Below are 15,336 nucleotides of genomic sequence, written 5' to 3' on the forward strand. Positions count from 1 at the left end.
GACTTCAATGATACGGTGTGGGACATGATTGAGCTGGACAGTGAGTGCAGTAGAAGTTATCATTGCGATGCGTATTTTCTAGAAATTATTGAAACCTGACTGCTTTGGTTTAAGTAGCACTTCCCATCCTCCTTCACTCCAGACACATGTCCCTGTTTCCTTTTCTTTAAAGACTCACCATGTCTAAACTAGTTAATTCATGTCTTCATTGTTTTTCCACTAAAAGGAAAGTGTTTTCAGTCGGGAGACTTAGGTTTGTCTCAACACTATGTCTCCAATACCTAAACACGTGTTTGGCACACAGTAGGTGCTCCTTAAGTATTTGATAGAATGAATCTTGTTTTTTCTTTACTGTGTAAATTATTATCTTTGCTTACCAGAATACAAACTCCATCAGAGTAGGGACATTGGCTCTTATTCTCTGTTATAGCCTCAACACCTAGAACCCCAAGCACTTGGAAAGTATTTGCTGAATGAGTGAATGAATGAATGCTAGTGATAACTATAGCCTGAAGAATGCAGGAAGACTTCCTCAAGGAAAGCAAACTTGAGCTGGCCTGGGGAAGATGAGTAGAGTTTGGATATTATCATCATTTCAATCTCGTTATTCCAGGAGCACTAATATTCACAATAATGAGCTAGCATATATTTGTTAACTAGCTTGAGTACTTGCTATGTGTGAGGCATGATCTTGGGGCACTTTATGACCATGTTGTATATTCCAGAGGACATATTTGGACTAGTTTGTAAGTCAATCTGAAATCATTTTCTGAGTTTAAAAAAAAAAAAATTCGGTCTTGACACATTCTTGTCGTGGAAGTCAACCATTGTTCCGGGGATGTTCTGAACAGCTGCAGTCCAGAGGAAGCCAGAGGAAGCTCCCTCACCCGCCTCCCCCGCCTGCTGTTGAAGCAGCTGGGGGTTAACAGAGACCACCCCAGACTCTGCAGCTATCCGCAGCTGTTTGAGCCCATGGAAATTCCGCCGCCTGTAGCGTCCAACAGATGAGAACCAAGGGAGGGGACATGGCCACTGGGATGACCTGTGTGTGTCCAGCGGAATGTGGAGGAAGCTTTTTAATCCCTAAAGGGCAACCAGTTAGTGTGGCTCAGAGAAGAAGTTGTAGCAAGGACTTCTCTGAACCGTCCCTACCTCCAGATCCCATCAGAGCTGCCTCACTGAAGGGTGGGGAAGGTCTAATGGCTTAGCTTCAATAAACCCTCAGTTTACCTACTTCTTTCAGCCAAATATTTAGCATAGTAGGATGCTGGAGCTAGAAGGAGTCACAGAAGTTATTTAGATCAAGCCCCTCATTTGAGGGGACCCAGAGGGACACCAGGCTTCCAGGTGGTGTTAGTGGTAAAGAATCCTCCTGCCAATGCAGGAGATGTAAGAGACACAGGTTCGATCCCTGTGTTAGGAAGGGTTAGGAAGATCCCCTGAAGGAGAGCATGGCAACCCATTCCGATATTCTTGCCTGGAGAATTCCATGGACAGAGGACCCTGGTGGGCTACAGTCTATGAGGTCACAAAGAGTCAGACACGACCGAAGTGACTTAGCATGCATGCACGCTGAAGGACACCATCTTGCCCAGGCCACAGAGCCAGCTGATGATAGCTGAGTCAGTCCTCTTAATCCATGACCCCTGCTCTTGTGTGAGTTTTGTTATGAATAGGTCTTTGTAGTATTATTACTAACAGTTCTGCTGTTTTTATTTTTTGCAAGTAGCAGTAATTAGTATGTAATTAACAAATAATGCTATTATTAATAATAGTATCATCATTTGAAAAATTCTATGTCAGATTTTTAGTGCTAAGCTTTTGGTTTTTTAAAGTTTTTTTTTTTTGTTTTTTTTTTTTTTTTGATGTGGACCATTCTTTTCAAAGTCTTTATTGAATTTGTTACAATATTGCTTCTGGGTTTTTGGCCAAGAGGCACATGGGATCTCAGCTCCCTGACCAGGGATCGAACCTGCCCCCCTTGCATGGGAAGGCAAAGTCTTAACCACTGGACTACCGGGGAAGTCATGCAAAGGTTTTTATTTAACATTAACACATTTACGATAATACCTCTTCATTTATTCAGAATGATGGGAAATTTCAGGTTGGCTGAGGGGAAGACCTTGTAGAAATGATGATTTTCCTATAGCTTAAAATGCAAAATTACTTTGAACACAAAACCAAACACAACTCATTTTTTCTTGGGTGGTAGCACCATAGAGTAGAAAATTCTCAGACTTTGGAAATGAAAGATCTATATCTTATTCTGGATTCCACTGCCTTCTAAATGCTTGACCTCAGGCAGTTGGCTTCACCTCTCAATGTCAGGTTCCCATATTTAAACTGGGAATAAGCAACTGAATCACCAGTTGGAATCAAGATTGCCAGGAGAAACATCAACAACCTCAGACATTCAGATGATATCACTCTAATGGCAGAAAACAAAGAGGAACTAAAGAGCCTCTTGATGAGGGTGAAAGAGGAGGAGTGAAAAAGCTGACTTAAAACTCAGCATTTAAAAACCTAAGATCATGGCATCCAGTCCCATCTCTTCATGGCAAATAGAAGGGGGAAAAGTAAACAGTGGCAGATTTTATTTTCTGGGGGCTCCAAAATCACTGTGGACAGTGACTGCAATCACAAAATTAAAAGACGCTCGCTGCTTGGAAGGAAAGCTATGACAAACCTAAACAGCATATTAAAAAGCAGAGATAACACTTTATCGACAAAGGTCTGTATAGTCAGAGCTACGGTTTTCCCAGTAGTCATGTATGGATGTGAGAGTTGGACCATAAAGAAGGCTGCCTGCTTGACCTCTGGGACTTACCCAGGAGGCAACGCTTCTGTATCAGGTCAGCATGGCCGGCCAGCCAGCTCTTTCAGCATCAAGCAGGTGGCTGGAGGGTATCTGAAGATGGTATTACAATGCTGCTGGGTTCAATAAACTGGGCTTAATGCGAGATGACACAATACATGAGAATGACGATGTAAAAGAAGCCATAAGAAGGCTTCCTGAGAACCTGTATAACGACAGAGTGTTTCGCATTAAGAGAGCACTGGACCTCAGTATGAGGCAGCCGATCCTGCCTAAAGAGCAGTGGACAAAATATGAGGAGGATAAATTCTACCTTGAACCACATCTGAAAGAGGTTATTCGGGAAAGAAAAGAGAGAGAAGAATGGGCAAGGAAATAATTTAGCAGTCTAAATCTGTGGATACAGCTGTTCTCAAGTATTTTTATGAAGTTGGTTAAACCTAAAATGTACAATGTAGAACTATTTGGGCTGTAAATGTATTACTTTAAATAAATATCATAATTATTGTTGGAAAAAAAAAGAAATCTGAGCACTGAAGAACTGATGCTTTTGAAATGTGGTGTTGGAGAAGACTCTTGAGGGTCCTTCGGACAGAAAGGAGATCAAACTAATCAATCCTAAAGGAAATCAACCCTGAATATTCATTGGAAGGACTGATGCTGAAGCTGAAGTTCCAATATTTAGGCCACCTGACACAAAGAACCGACTCATTAGAAAAGACCCTGATGTTGGGAAAAATCGAGGGCAGGAGGAGAAGAGGGCAACAGGATGTGATGGTTGGATGGCATCACTAGCTCAATGGACATGAGTTTGAGCAGACTCTGGGAGATGGTGAAGGACAGGGAAGCCTGGCGTGCTGCAGTCCATGGGATGGCAAAGAGTCAGACATGGCTGAGCAACTAACAACAACAACCACAATAACACAACTGAACCCATATGCTTTGGACCATATTTCCCTGCCATCCTGACCACAACAACTTGGAAAGGATATGGGCCCCTGCGGTCTCCTATCGAAGGCTAGCTGCTTGAAAGTCAGGCTGGACACACCGACTCTAGACTGGGTAGTCACTAACCCATGGGAGCCTCTGGCAGGACATTTGAGTGTGAGATACTGAGAGGACATCGAGAGTGAGGTGGTTCAGGAACTCAGACACAGAGAGAAGGGAAACCATGAGCAAACAGGACCATCACGGCTCAGGAAAGGAGACTGGAAAAAGCAGTCACAAGGCAACTGGGCTCCATCCAGATAGATGGTTAGGAGGTCAGAAGAATTTGCAGAGAGAAGGCAGGAATGGGACCAGCAGCCAGAGAAGCCCCGAGAGGTGGACTTGGAAGAAGATGGGGAAGGAGAGAGACAAAATCGTGAACACCAGCTGGAAGAGTGGGTCAGTGGCTGTGGAAGAGATGTTCCTATAGGAGCGGCAAGGTCCAGCCTTGCTCTAGGGCCCCTGTGACCCTAGACCCTCCGCCGGCAGCATATTCCTGCACATCCTCCAGCCTCAGCAAATTTCAGCCACTGCCTTTTCAAAGAGCAACTGATGGAGAAAGAGTAAGACCTGCCCTTCCCCTCTGGAAGAGCTTCATGTCTCCTTCTCATAAAACTGGAGCTGAAAAAAAAAAAAAAACTGGAGCTGATAAGGAGCATATGAAAGAGAAGAGCTAAACCCACGGGCTTCGAAGCTGAGCAGAGATGGGCTCAATTCCCAGCTTTGCCATTTGCTCGGCATGCAAGCTGGGAAGGATTTCTTGATCTCTCTAAGGCTCTTCATCAGTGTCTGTAAAAAAGGCACAGTGATAGGGCCGGGCTCAGGCGGCTGTGAGGATTACGGGAGATAGAGCGGCTTTCATGATCACAGCCCTCAGACCAGTGGGCATTTCCTCACATCACTGCCGTCCTAGCTCACACTCCTCAGATCCTCTGCACTGCATGTGTTGGGTGGGTGAGTGCATGAGGTGGGGGGAGTGGGGAGTCGGCAAGCAGAGGAGGGAGAGTGGGGACCAGGAGAATGGGTCAAGAAGGATGCTCCAGTTATCCCAGAAGAGGTGCCCGGAGCCCCACTTGATCACAGGAGAACCCCACCAGCCCCTCCTGGGGTCCATTGGCATCGGTCCACCCTCTCCCATGAGCAGCATCCTTTCTGTGCTCCAGGGAGGACCTAGAGACAGGGACACTCCAGCTGCAGGGGAGTTCCTAGAAAGTCCAATGGAATCGCTGTCATTCCTCCGCTGTGAGTCATCAGCCCCAACAAAGCCCACTGGTATTTCCGAGTCTGTTCCCAGTGCCCGGAGCTGGGCCCAGCGGCTCGGCAGCTGCGGGGAGTGGAATGCAGCTCCCCCCAGCACTGTGTCCTGGGTTTCGTTTTCGGGAAAGGCTCGTGGCCCCCGGAAGTGGGGAGGCACCCTGAAGGTCATCTCATCCAGGCCCCTGCCTCTGGGCCCAAAGATCTTAAGACCTGGGGTGTCAGGGGAACCCCTCTGATCCATCCAAGGGTGTGGACCAGGGGAACCAGGGTGGGGACAGGAAAATGATGTTCCTTTCTCCGTTGTCTCCTTGATCTTCCATTAGAAGGGCTGCAGGAGATGGGGTGGGGGGAAGGATATCACAGGAAGAGTAGCTTAGCCCCGAGGGTGTGTCTGTCTCCTTCCTCTTCTGTTTTGGTGGCCAGGCCAGGCCACCCCTTCTTCCCTGTCCATGCAGGCCATGCATCAAAAGCCTGTGTCAGCCCTGTGTCCTGGAAGCTCAGGCTGTCCTGGCTCTGTGGACAGCGGCTGCAGTTTTTGGTGACAGTACCTGCGGCCAGGATGGGTACTGGACAGCCAGCCTCTGCTCTCTGAGTCACGCCAGCACCCCTGCGGGAGGTGTTCTCATCCCATCTTTCCCAAGTACAGCAAATTTCAACAACTTCATCAAGATCTGCAGCCAGACTTCCTAGGACTGGGGTGAACCCTCTGGAACCAATTTTCAACCACTGACAGCAGCTTCAGGGGCACCCGGCTCCTCAAGCATCTCCCACCCGAAGTCAAAGAACAACAGCCTCTCAGGCCACAAGCCACAGCCCGCTGCCCCCCAGCCCCGGCAGGAAGGACTTGATGTGTCCCCTCTGGACCGTGAGGCTCATCCAGCATCATTTAAGGCAGGTGAACCCCTCCCAGGGTGCAGCCCCTGGCCAGAGCAGGACCCTGTGGGGAGTGCCTGCTCTCCTTTTGAGTTTCCTGGGCAGTAATAGCAGCCTCCCAGGGAGGGAGGCATTGTTGTGGGGGACCCAGGGGTCAGTGCCCCCGCAAACCTGGTGTCCTACCAACACTCTGGTCATCTGCATTTACCAGCTCACAAAGGAAGATTCTTGTGAGCACACAGTTGTCTGTGGTCAGGGGATGATCTCCAACTGCTCCTCGTTCCTGGGCCGGCAGCCAGCTCCCTTGGACGGTCAGAGGTGAAATCTGAAAGCTGGTGAATGAGAGAGCGGAAGTCCGGCCGGGCTGTGCTGAGCCCATTCATGAAAAAGGTCTGGTCTCACTTCCTTATTGCCAGGCGTGGTGTGCGTGTGTGTGCACGCGCTCCGTCGCTTTCCACCTCACTTCTTCCCACCCTTTGCTCTTGTCTTTCTTGTTTTGTTTTTTTTTTCCGCTCTCTCCACAAAAATCTGAAGTTCATCTTCAGGAAACTGCCAAAGAATGTGTAGCTGGTCTGTGGTTTGCGAAAGAAAGACAGAAAGAAATAAAGAAGAAGGAAAGGAGGGAAAAAGAAAAAGAGATTCATACAAAGGTATACTCTCTTCCTCCATGTAAACCTCTCTCTCTCACACACACACATGCACACACACACACACACACACACACACACAGCATTCAGTGTCATGTTTGTGAGAAAAACAAAAACAAAACAACATCCTCCCCAGGTCATGCTACACCCGCCTCGCAGCCCCTCTGGCTTAAGGTGGAGGAAGGTGAGCTCTGCTGGAGGGTCTTCCCATCATAGGTGGTCAAGGCTGACCCCAGGAGAGCTTCTCTGAGGTTTAAGGCAAGGCTTTCCCTTTGGGGAAGAATTCACCTCTGCTCTGCTGGGCCCCCCTCCGTGGGTCTTGTGGTCTCCAGTGGGACATGCCTGTCCCTTGTGGCCTGACCTCTGACCTCACTGAAGGCCCCAAGAGGCTGTGAAACCGAGGCATCCTTATCTGTAAAATGGGGATGATGATACTTGTCCCACCTTCCCAGGTGGCGGTAGTTGTAAAAAAGTCTGCCTGCCAATACAGGAGACAAAAGAGATGTGGGTTCAAACCCTGGGTCAGGAAGATCCCCTGGATAGGGGAATGGGAACCCACTCCAGTATTCTTGCCTGAAGAATCGCATGGACAGAGGAGCCTGGCAGGCTACAGTTCATGGAGTCACAAAGAGTCGGACATGACTGAAGTGACTTAGCACACACATAATTGTCCCTCTTCAGAAGGCTGTGGTGATGATGGAGACAACCCACAAGAAGGGCCTCCTTCACACCATGCCCTTGATGCGAACCGCGCCCGTGGTTGCGGACCTGGGACTCACTGCACCTGAATGTGACCCCCTCTGCTCCCCAGCCACACCACGAAGACCCGCAAATGGAGCTGGGCGTTTAGAGTCTCAGGAGGTATGAAGGAGCCTCCTTGGCCTTTAGAGATAGCAAGCAGGAGGACCAGCAAGAAAAACTGCATGCCCAGCTCAGCTTGGTCCACTCTCTGATTCACAGGAGCCTCACAGCCCCTCAGGTGAGAAAAAAAAAAGATGGGTCTCAGGAGAGGAGAGGAGACCAGAGGCCCCAAGATGATGACCCAGTGCTGGAGGTTTCAAGCCCAAAGCAGGTTTTGGTTGTTCTCTAGCCGAGAAGAGCTTCCTGGGCGCCCACACTGATTTCAGAGTCGCCGGGAGGAGGTGCACCTGCCCTCCAGCTGAGGCCCCCCCCATGCTGCAGCAGGTGGTGGGCCCCTCGGTGCTTCCCCGCCTGCGAAGACGCCCCCTGTGCCGCTGCCCCGTGAAAACTCCCTCCCGCTGATCCTGCACATTTATGACACTTCTTCACCCATGAAGTCCTCGGTGGGGGAGTAACATCCTCTGGGCAGGTGTGAGTACTCTCCCCATGTTACAGATGGAAAAACTGATGCCAGGGAGATTCTGCTGGTGAACTTTGAAGGTGCTGGACTCTCCAACCATCTGTCTCTGCCTCTCAGGTTTTCTTCAAGCGACACAGATGTCACAAAGAGCTACTCTTCTCTTTTTTTTTTTAAACCATTTTAAAAATTGAAGTAGAGCTAATTTACAATGTTTTGTTAGTTTCAGGTGTTTCACAAAGTGATTCAGTTATGCATATATATGTGTGCATCTATATACATATTAATCGCTTCCCAGGTGGCTCAGTGGTAAAGAACTTGCTTGCTAAAGCAGGAAGTACAGGAGACACGGGCTCGATCCCTGGATCTAGAAGATTCCCTGGAGGAGGGCATGGCAACCCACTCCAGTATTCTTGCCTGGAGAATCCCATGGACAGAGGAGCCTGGAGGGCTGTGATCCATGGGGTCGCAGAGCCAGACCCAACTGAAGAGACTTAGCGCACACACACATATACATATACATTCCTTTTCAGATTCTTTTCCATTATAGGTTATTGCAAGATATTGAGGAGAGTTCCCTGCGCTCTACCATAGGTCCTTGTTGTTCACCTATTTTATACAGTCGTGTGTATATGTTAATCCCAAACTCCTAATCAATCTCTCCCCACCGCCTGCTCTGCCCTGTTTTACCGCAAGTTTGTCTATGTCTGAAAGTCTATTTCTGACAAAGAGCTATTCTTAGCCTCTCCTCTCCTGAGTTAGTCTTCACTGAGATGGGCAAATCTTCTACCCACGCTCCAAGTTCCCTCTCAAGGGGGCTCCTCCAGGAAACCGGCTGTCCAACCCTCGGTGTGGCCACACAACTAACATCGGCGGCTCCTAGAGCTCCAGCGGGCAGAGGCTCCAAGAGGCAGATCCGCATGGAGGAGGATGGGTTCCCAGCGAAGGAATCTGTCCCTCTGCCTGATTTCCTTCCCTCTCCCTGCCCCCGTGTCGCCGAGCCCTCCATCGATGGTGAGAGAGAGGAAACATCTGGTCCCGGCTCGGCTCCTCTGCCCTCGAGGCAGGGGGGGCCCTTGTAGGAAGAGATGGTTGGAGGTCTTGCAACCTTGAAATAAACCAACGGTTCAGCTGCAGTTCTCCCCCCACCACTGTCCCTTCCTCCACCCCCACCTGAATACTATCCATCCCTCCACCCCCCACCCCCACCCACCATCACCACCACCCAGAGGGCAGCTGTTGCTGCCACTTACAGAAACCATGACCAAAGAGGGGGCTCCAGGGTGTCTCTGCCAAGATGACAGACACTGACGGTCACAGGGCCAGGTGAGACAGCTTCAGACACACTTCCAACCTCCCTGAACATGGTCTCCCTCCAAACCGCCTCCTCCTCCCCTTGCCTTCTCTAATCCTAATGGACTTGTCTTTCCTGGAACATTCCCTCTGGGCCAGGCACTTACACATTATCTGATCGAATCATCATAATAACCCTGGCAAGGTCGATACTCATCCCCTTCTTATAGGTGAAGGGATAAAGGCACAAACAGCTTCAGTAACTTAGCCAAGGTCACACAGCTGTAAAGGGGGAGAGCTCAGATTCAAGCCTTGTCATTCTCCTAAGCTTATGTTTTCTGCATCAACGCCAAGCAATCGCTCAAAATACTCCCTCGATCTTCCTTTTCCTCCCAGGAAACCCTCCTGTATTCAGGCACCCACCACCATCCTTTGACAACTGGTGTTTTTCAGCCATCTTCTGCCTTACTCACCAGGAATTCTTCGTTTGTTGATTTCAATCGTTCATTCATAACCTAAGTAAAGACTCCATGTCTACATGCAGTCAGCACGTGCTACATACAGAGGAACAGCATCATTCTTAACTTCCACTGGATGCACAGTCCTTAGGAAGCATGGCCAAGGGGGCAACACACACAGTGAATGGTCCCAGACCCTGGAGGAAGGGAGACCCCTGGTTAGCTCAGACCTGTTCTTACCTTGGGGCTTCCCAGGTAGTGCAGTGGTAAAGAATCTGCCTGCAATCCAGAAGAGCCGGGTTCAATCCCTGGGTTGGAAAGATCCTCTGGAGGAGGGCATGGCAACCCCGTCTAGTATTCTTGCCTGGAGAATCCCCATGGATAGAGGAGTCTGACGGGCTACGGTCCACGGGGCAGCAAAGAGTCAGACACAACTGAGCGACTGAGCATGTCTCAACTTCCTGCCTCATGGTTCTTTTTGTGGTTTTGAAAAATAAATAGACGGTAAGTGCCAAGGGTGGGTGGTCTGCTGGGGTGGCTGTTCAGAGCAAGTCCAGGACCTGGGGCCTGCTGGGTGACACGTGGCCTTGTTGCACTGCTGAACTCAGGCAGGTCTTTGGGTGATGGCTGGGAACCATCCTCAGCCCAACGAGAAACGGACTGAAGGCTTGGTGCTGCTGGCACAGGGGCAGTGAACCTAAGAGATGCTGAAGAAGGCAGACAGTAGGCGGCAGAAGCTGTGGTTTAGGTCTGTAGCTGTGTTGAGAATTTACAGAAAGATGTCAGGGCCTCACTGGAGGAGGCCCTGAGCGGCTGGCAAGGGATGAGCCTGGATCCCGCAGGCCACGGAGAGGTCACAGTTCACAGGGCATCATGAGCTTGTGTTTGGAGAACTGGAGGAAGGAGGGATGGGCTTAGAGGCTGCCTTGTGGTTACAGCGTCCAGAGGTTCTGGTGCCACTGTTTCTGGGCAGTATAATCATGCCTGCACGATGCTGACCACACACACACACACACACACACGCACACACATATACACACAGACACAGACACACATACGCACACACATGCCAAGAACCTCAGTCAATAACTTCCAGGAGGAATGAGAAAGCCCCTGATCTACGTGGAAAGAGAACAGTTATCAAGAACACACCATCAGTGGCGGGAGGCAAGTTGGGCATGGAGATGCCCCCCTTCTGGTCTGCCCCCAAGAATGTGGAACAAAAACCGCTCTCGGAGGTTAAAAGCGTGACACGAACACACACTGCCGTAGTGCAGAGCCTGCAGTGACCTTCAGGAGAGAGTGACTCTCTGGGCATCCAGCCTCCAGCTACAGAAAATGTGGTCAGTCCTAAGGAGCAGACAGGTCACAGCAGTGCAGAAAAAGGAGGCCTAGGGTGGATGCAGAGTACTGGCCTGGAGAGAGCATCTTGGTGTTAAAGGCAGTTGTGTCTTTCTTGTGGAGATAGATGCATCGAATTATCATAACACAACAGCAGGAGGCATCCTCATTGTACAACTGACCTGTGGGTTTTCATTCGGGATCCACCCACCAGCCAGGTGAGTGCGACCTGACTCCCCGAGGACTTTATCCCCGGAGTAGCATGGGTGTCAGCCCAAGCAGCTCCATGCAGGTGTCCAGAGCTGTCTCTGATGGGTGAGATGGGCCCGTCCACTCTGAGACGCCACCACCAGGAACTGGTCTTCCAAGAAGCTCCCCCGCCACCTTGTCTGCCCTTCCACTTAGGCCGTCAGACTGTACTTCTCTATTTCCAAACACATCAGAATAAATCAAAGTCCTACAGGTTGGGTGGTTACTATGTCCATTTTTATCAGCAAGGAAATAGAGACTCAAAGGAGTCATTCCCTGACCCAGAGGGCACTCAGCTTAGTCAACCAGCCTGGATTCCAGACTTGAGCTTAGTCAACCAGCCTGGATTCCAAACTTGATCTGACTCCAAATTGCATGTTTTTTCTATTACCGTGTCCTCCCTGCCTTCAAGGACACTCCTCTCTAGCTTGTCTTTTTTTTTTTTTTTAAGATTTTTTTGATGAGCAGAGCCAACTCATTGGAAAAGACAGATGCTGGGAAAGATTGAGGGCAAGAGGAGAAGGGGGCGACAGAGGATGAGATGGTTGGATGGCATAATCAACTCAATGGACATGAGTCTGAGCAAATTTCGGGAGATGGTGATGGACAGGGAAGCCTGGCGTGCTGCAATCCACGGGGTCACAAAGAGTCAGACATGACTTAGCAACTGAACAACAACAACAAATTTTTTTAAAAAGTCTTTACTGAATTTGTTACAGTATTACTTCTGTACCACATTTTGTTTTTTTGGCTGCCAGGCATGTAGGATCTTAGCTCCCTAACCATGGATCAACCCTGCTCCCTCTGCACTGGAAGGCGAAGTCCCAGTCACTGAACCACCAGGTAAGTCCCTCCAGCTTGTCTTTAAGTAAGAAATTGTGACCAGTGGATAAGGTAAGGGTCAGTATGGCCAGCAGCCTGGGGGTCTCCCACTGGGACCAGTTGCCATCTTCAATTCCAAGGGAAGGCTGGGGAAGGCACCAAGCTGCCTCTGCACCTGCTTAGCAAAGGAGCATGAAGAACAATGCTTCAGGGTCGATGAACAATGTCAGCCCTTCTCTTCTGTGCCGGATCCCATGCCTTTGATCACCCCAAATTCCCCCAAGTCCCTCCTACATGGATGATTATTCCAAGCCGAGAAGACAGGGTTAGTCTTTCCCTTCACCCCTTTCTCCCAAATAATATAATCCTATTTCAACAATCTTGTTCCATTTCATTTCTACCTGAAGACACATTCCACTGTCCAAACTTGAGGTCACTTGTGTGCGTCTCTCAAATTCTACAGAACACCCTCACTCTCAAAAGCTACTTGCTTTTAAGCATAGCTTTGACATTCATGGAGGTAGCCTCATAGCTCAGTTGGTAAAGAATCTGCCTGCAATGCGGGAGACCCTAGCTCGATTCCTGAGTCCGGAAGATATGCTGGAGAAGGGATAGGCTACCCACTGCAGTATTCTTGGGCTTCCCTTGTGGCTAAGCTGGTAAAGAATCCACTTGCAATGCAGGAGACCTGGGTTCAATCCCTGGGTTGGGAAGATCCCCTGGAGAAGGGAAAGGCTACCCACTCTAGTATCATGGACGTATACAGTCCATGGGGTCACAAAGAGTCAGACACAACTGAGCGACTTTCACTTTCACTTTGCTGTTCTTAGAGGCATCCTCTGTAATCTATCCTTCCTGTCTTTAAAAATCAGGGTAGATGAGGTCCAATTTATATGCAGTACAATTACCCTTTGGGGGTTTAGTGTTCTAGGAATTTTGACAACTGGATGGATGGTGTACCCACCGCCACAATCCAGATGAAGGACATTTTCATCTCCTCCCCCCAGATTGCTTGTGCCTCTTGTGAACAAATGTGCCTCCCCACCTCCGAGGTTTTGGCAACCTCTGATTTGTTTTCCAATACCTGCAGTTTTGCCTTTTCCAGAATGTCAAGACGGAAATTTTTCATATTTTACTGTTGAATATGTGATTACAAAAACTGAGTTTGTGCATACATGTGAGCTCACGTGCCCACGAGCATGGGCCACAAAACCCTTATCAGGTTAAGGAAGTCACCTTTGGTTCCTAGTTGAGAAGGACAAGAGCTTTTTATGGTAAAGCAAATACTGTATGTTATCAAACACCTTCCGTCTCTACTGAGATGATCATTACATTTTTTTTTCTTTTGATCAACTGTTAGGTAGTGAACTACTTATAGACATTTTCTGATGCTGAACCAGTTTTGACTTCATGAAATGAATCTAACTTGGTCATCATTTGTTATCTTTTTTTATTTGGCTCATTTTCATTGGTGAAATGGTTCTGTGATTTTTTTTTCTCTAGCAACTGTGTCTGATACTGGCATTAAGATTATGTTGGGGTGGGAGGGGGGATCAGAATGGGGATTACATGTAAATCCATGGCTGATTTATGTCAATGTATGACAAAAACCACTACAACATTGTAAAGTAATTAGCCTCCAACTAATAAAAATAAATGGAAAAAAAAAAGATTATGTTGGCCCCATAGTACATCTTAAAAAATGCTCCTTTTCTTCCACCATATAGGAGTGTTATAATAATATTGAAACTATCTTTTTCTCTAATATTTGGTGTACTGATCTATCAAATAGTGGATATTTTTAAGTATTCATTACCCCAATTTAAAGGTTTTCCAAGTCCACTTTGGCAATTAGTATTTTGCTGGTAATATGTATGGGAGTTTGTGACATTGTACAATAGGCAATGATCAAGACCATCCCCAAGAAAAAGAAATGCAAAAAGACAAAATTATTGTCTGAGGAGATCTTATAGACAGCAGAGAAAAGGAGAGATGCTAAAGATAAAGAAGAAAAGGAAAGATATACCCATTTGAATGCAGAGTTCCAAAGAAGAGCAAGGAGAGATAAGCAAGACTTCTTCTGTGATCAATACAAAGAAATAGAGGAAAACAATAGAGTGGGAAAGACTAGAAATTTCTTCAAGAAAATTAGAGATACCAAGGGAACATTTCATGCAAAGATGGGCACAATAAAGGACAAAAATAGCATGGACCTAACAGAAGCAGAAGATATTAAGAGGAGGTGGCAAGAATACACAGAAGAACTATACAAAAAAGATCTTCATGACTCAGGTAACCATGATGATGTGATCACTCACCTTGAGCCAGACATCCTAAAATGTGAAGTCAAGTGGGCCTTACAAAGCATCACTATGAACAAAGCTAGTAGAGGTGATAGAATTCCAGTTGAGCTATTTCAAATCCTAAAAGATGATGCTGTGAAAGTGCTGCACTCAATATGCCAGCAAATTTGGAAAACTCAGCAGTGGCCACAGGACTGGAAAAAGTCAGTTTTCACTCCAATTCCAAAGAAAGGCAGTGCCAAAGAATGCTCAAACTACCACACAGTTGCACTCATCTCACACACTAGTAAAGTAATGCTCAAAATTCTCCAAGCCAGGCTTCAGCAATACGTGAACCATGAACTTCCAGATGTTCAAGCTGGATTTAGAAAAGGCAGAGGAACCAGAGATCAAATTGCCAACATCCGCTGGATCATTGAAAAAGCAAGAGAGTTCCAGAAAAACATCTATTTCTGCTTTATTGACTACACCAAAGCCATTGACTGTGGGGATCACAACAAACTGTGAAAACGTTTTCAAGAAGGGAATAGCAGACCACCTGACCTGCATCCTGAGAAATCTGTATGCAGGTCAAAAAGCAACAGTTAGAACTCGACATGGAACAACAGACTGGTTCCAAATTGGGAAAGGGAAAAAAAAATAAATTGGGAAAGGAGTACGTCAAGGCTGTATATTGTCACCCTGCTTATTTAACTTAAAGGCAGAGTACATCATGAGAAACGCTGGGCTGGATGAAGCATAAGCTGGAATCAAGATTGCCGGGAGAAATATCAGTAACCGGGCAATTTGATCTCTGGTTCCTCCACCTTTTCTAAATCCAGCTTGAACATCTGGAAGTTCATGCAGGTGACACCACCCTTATGGCAGAAAGTGAAGAAGAACTAAAGAGCCTCTTGATGAAAGTGAAAAAGGAGAGTGAAAAAGTTGGCTTAAAACTCAGCATTCAGAAAACTAAGATCATGGCATCCCATCC

General features: G+C 47.8%; 1 pseudogene; it reads left to right on the forward strand.

Moving 5' to 3' along the window:
- The first annotated feature begins 2,858 nt into the window (after nt 1–2,858).
- Nucleotides 2,859–3,194, forward strand: LOC133043648 (cytochrome b-c1 complex subunit 7-like; annotated as a pseudogene).
- The last annotated feature ends 12,142 nt before the right edge of the window (nt 3,195–15,336 follow it).

This window comes from Dama dama, chromosome 22 (genome assembly GCF_033118175.1).
Source record: "Dama dama isolate Ldn47 chromosome 22, ASM3311817v1, whole genome shotgun sequence".
Lineage (NCBI taxonomy): Eukaryota > Metazoa > Chordata > Mammalia > Artiodactyla > Cervidae > Dama > Dama dama.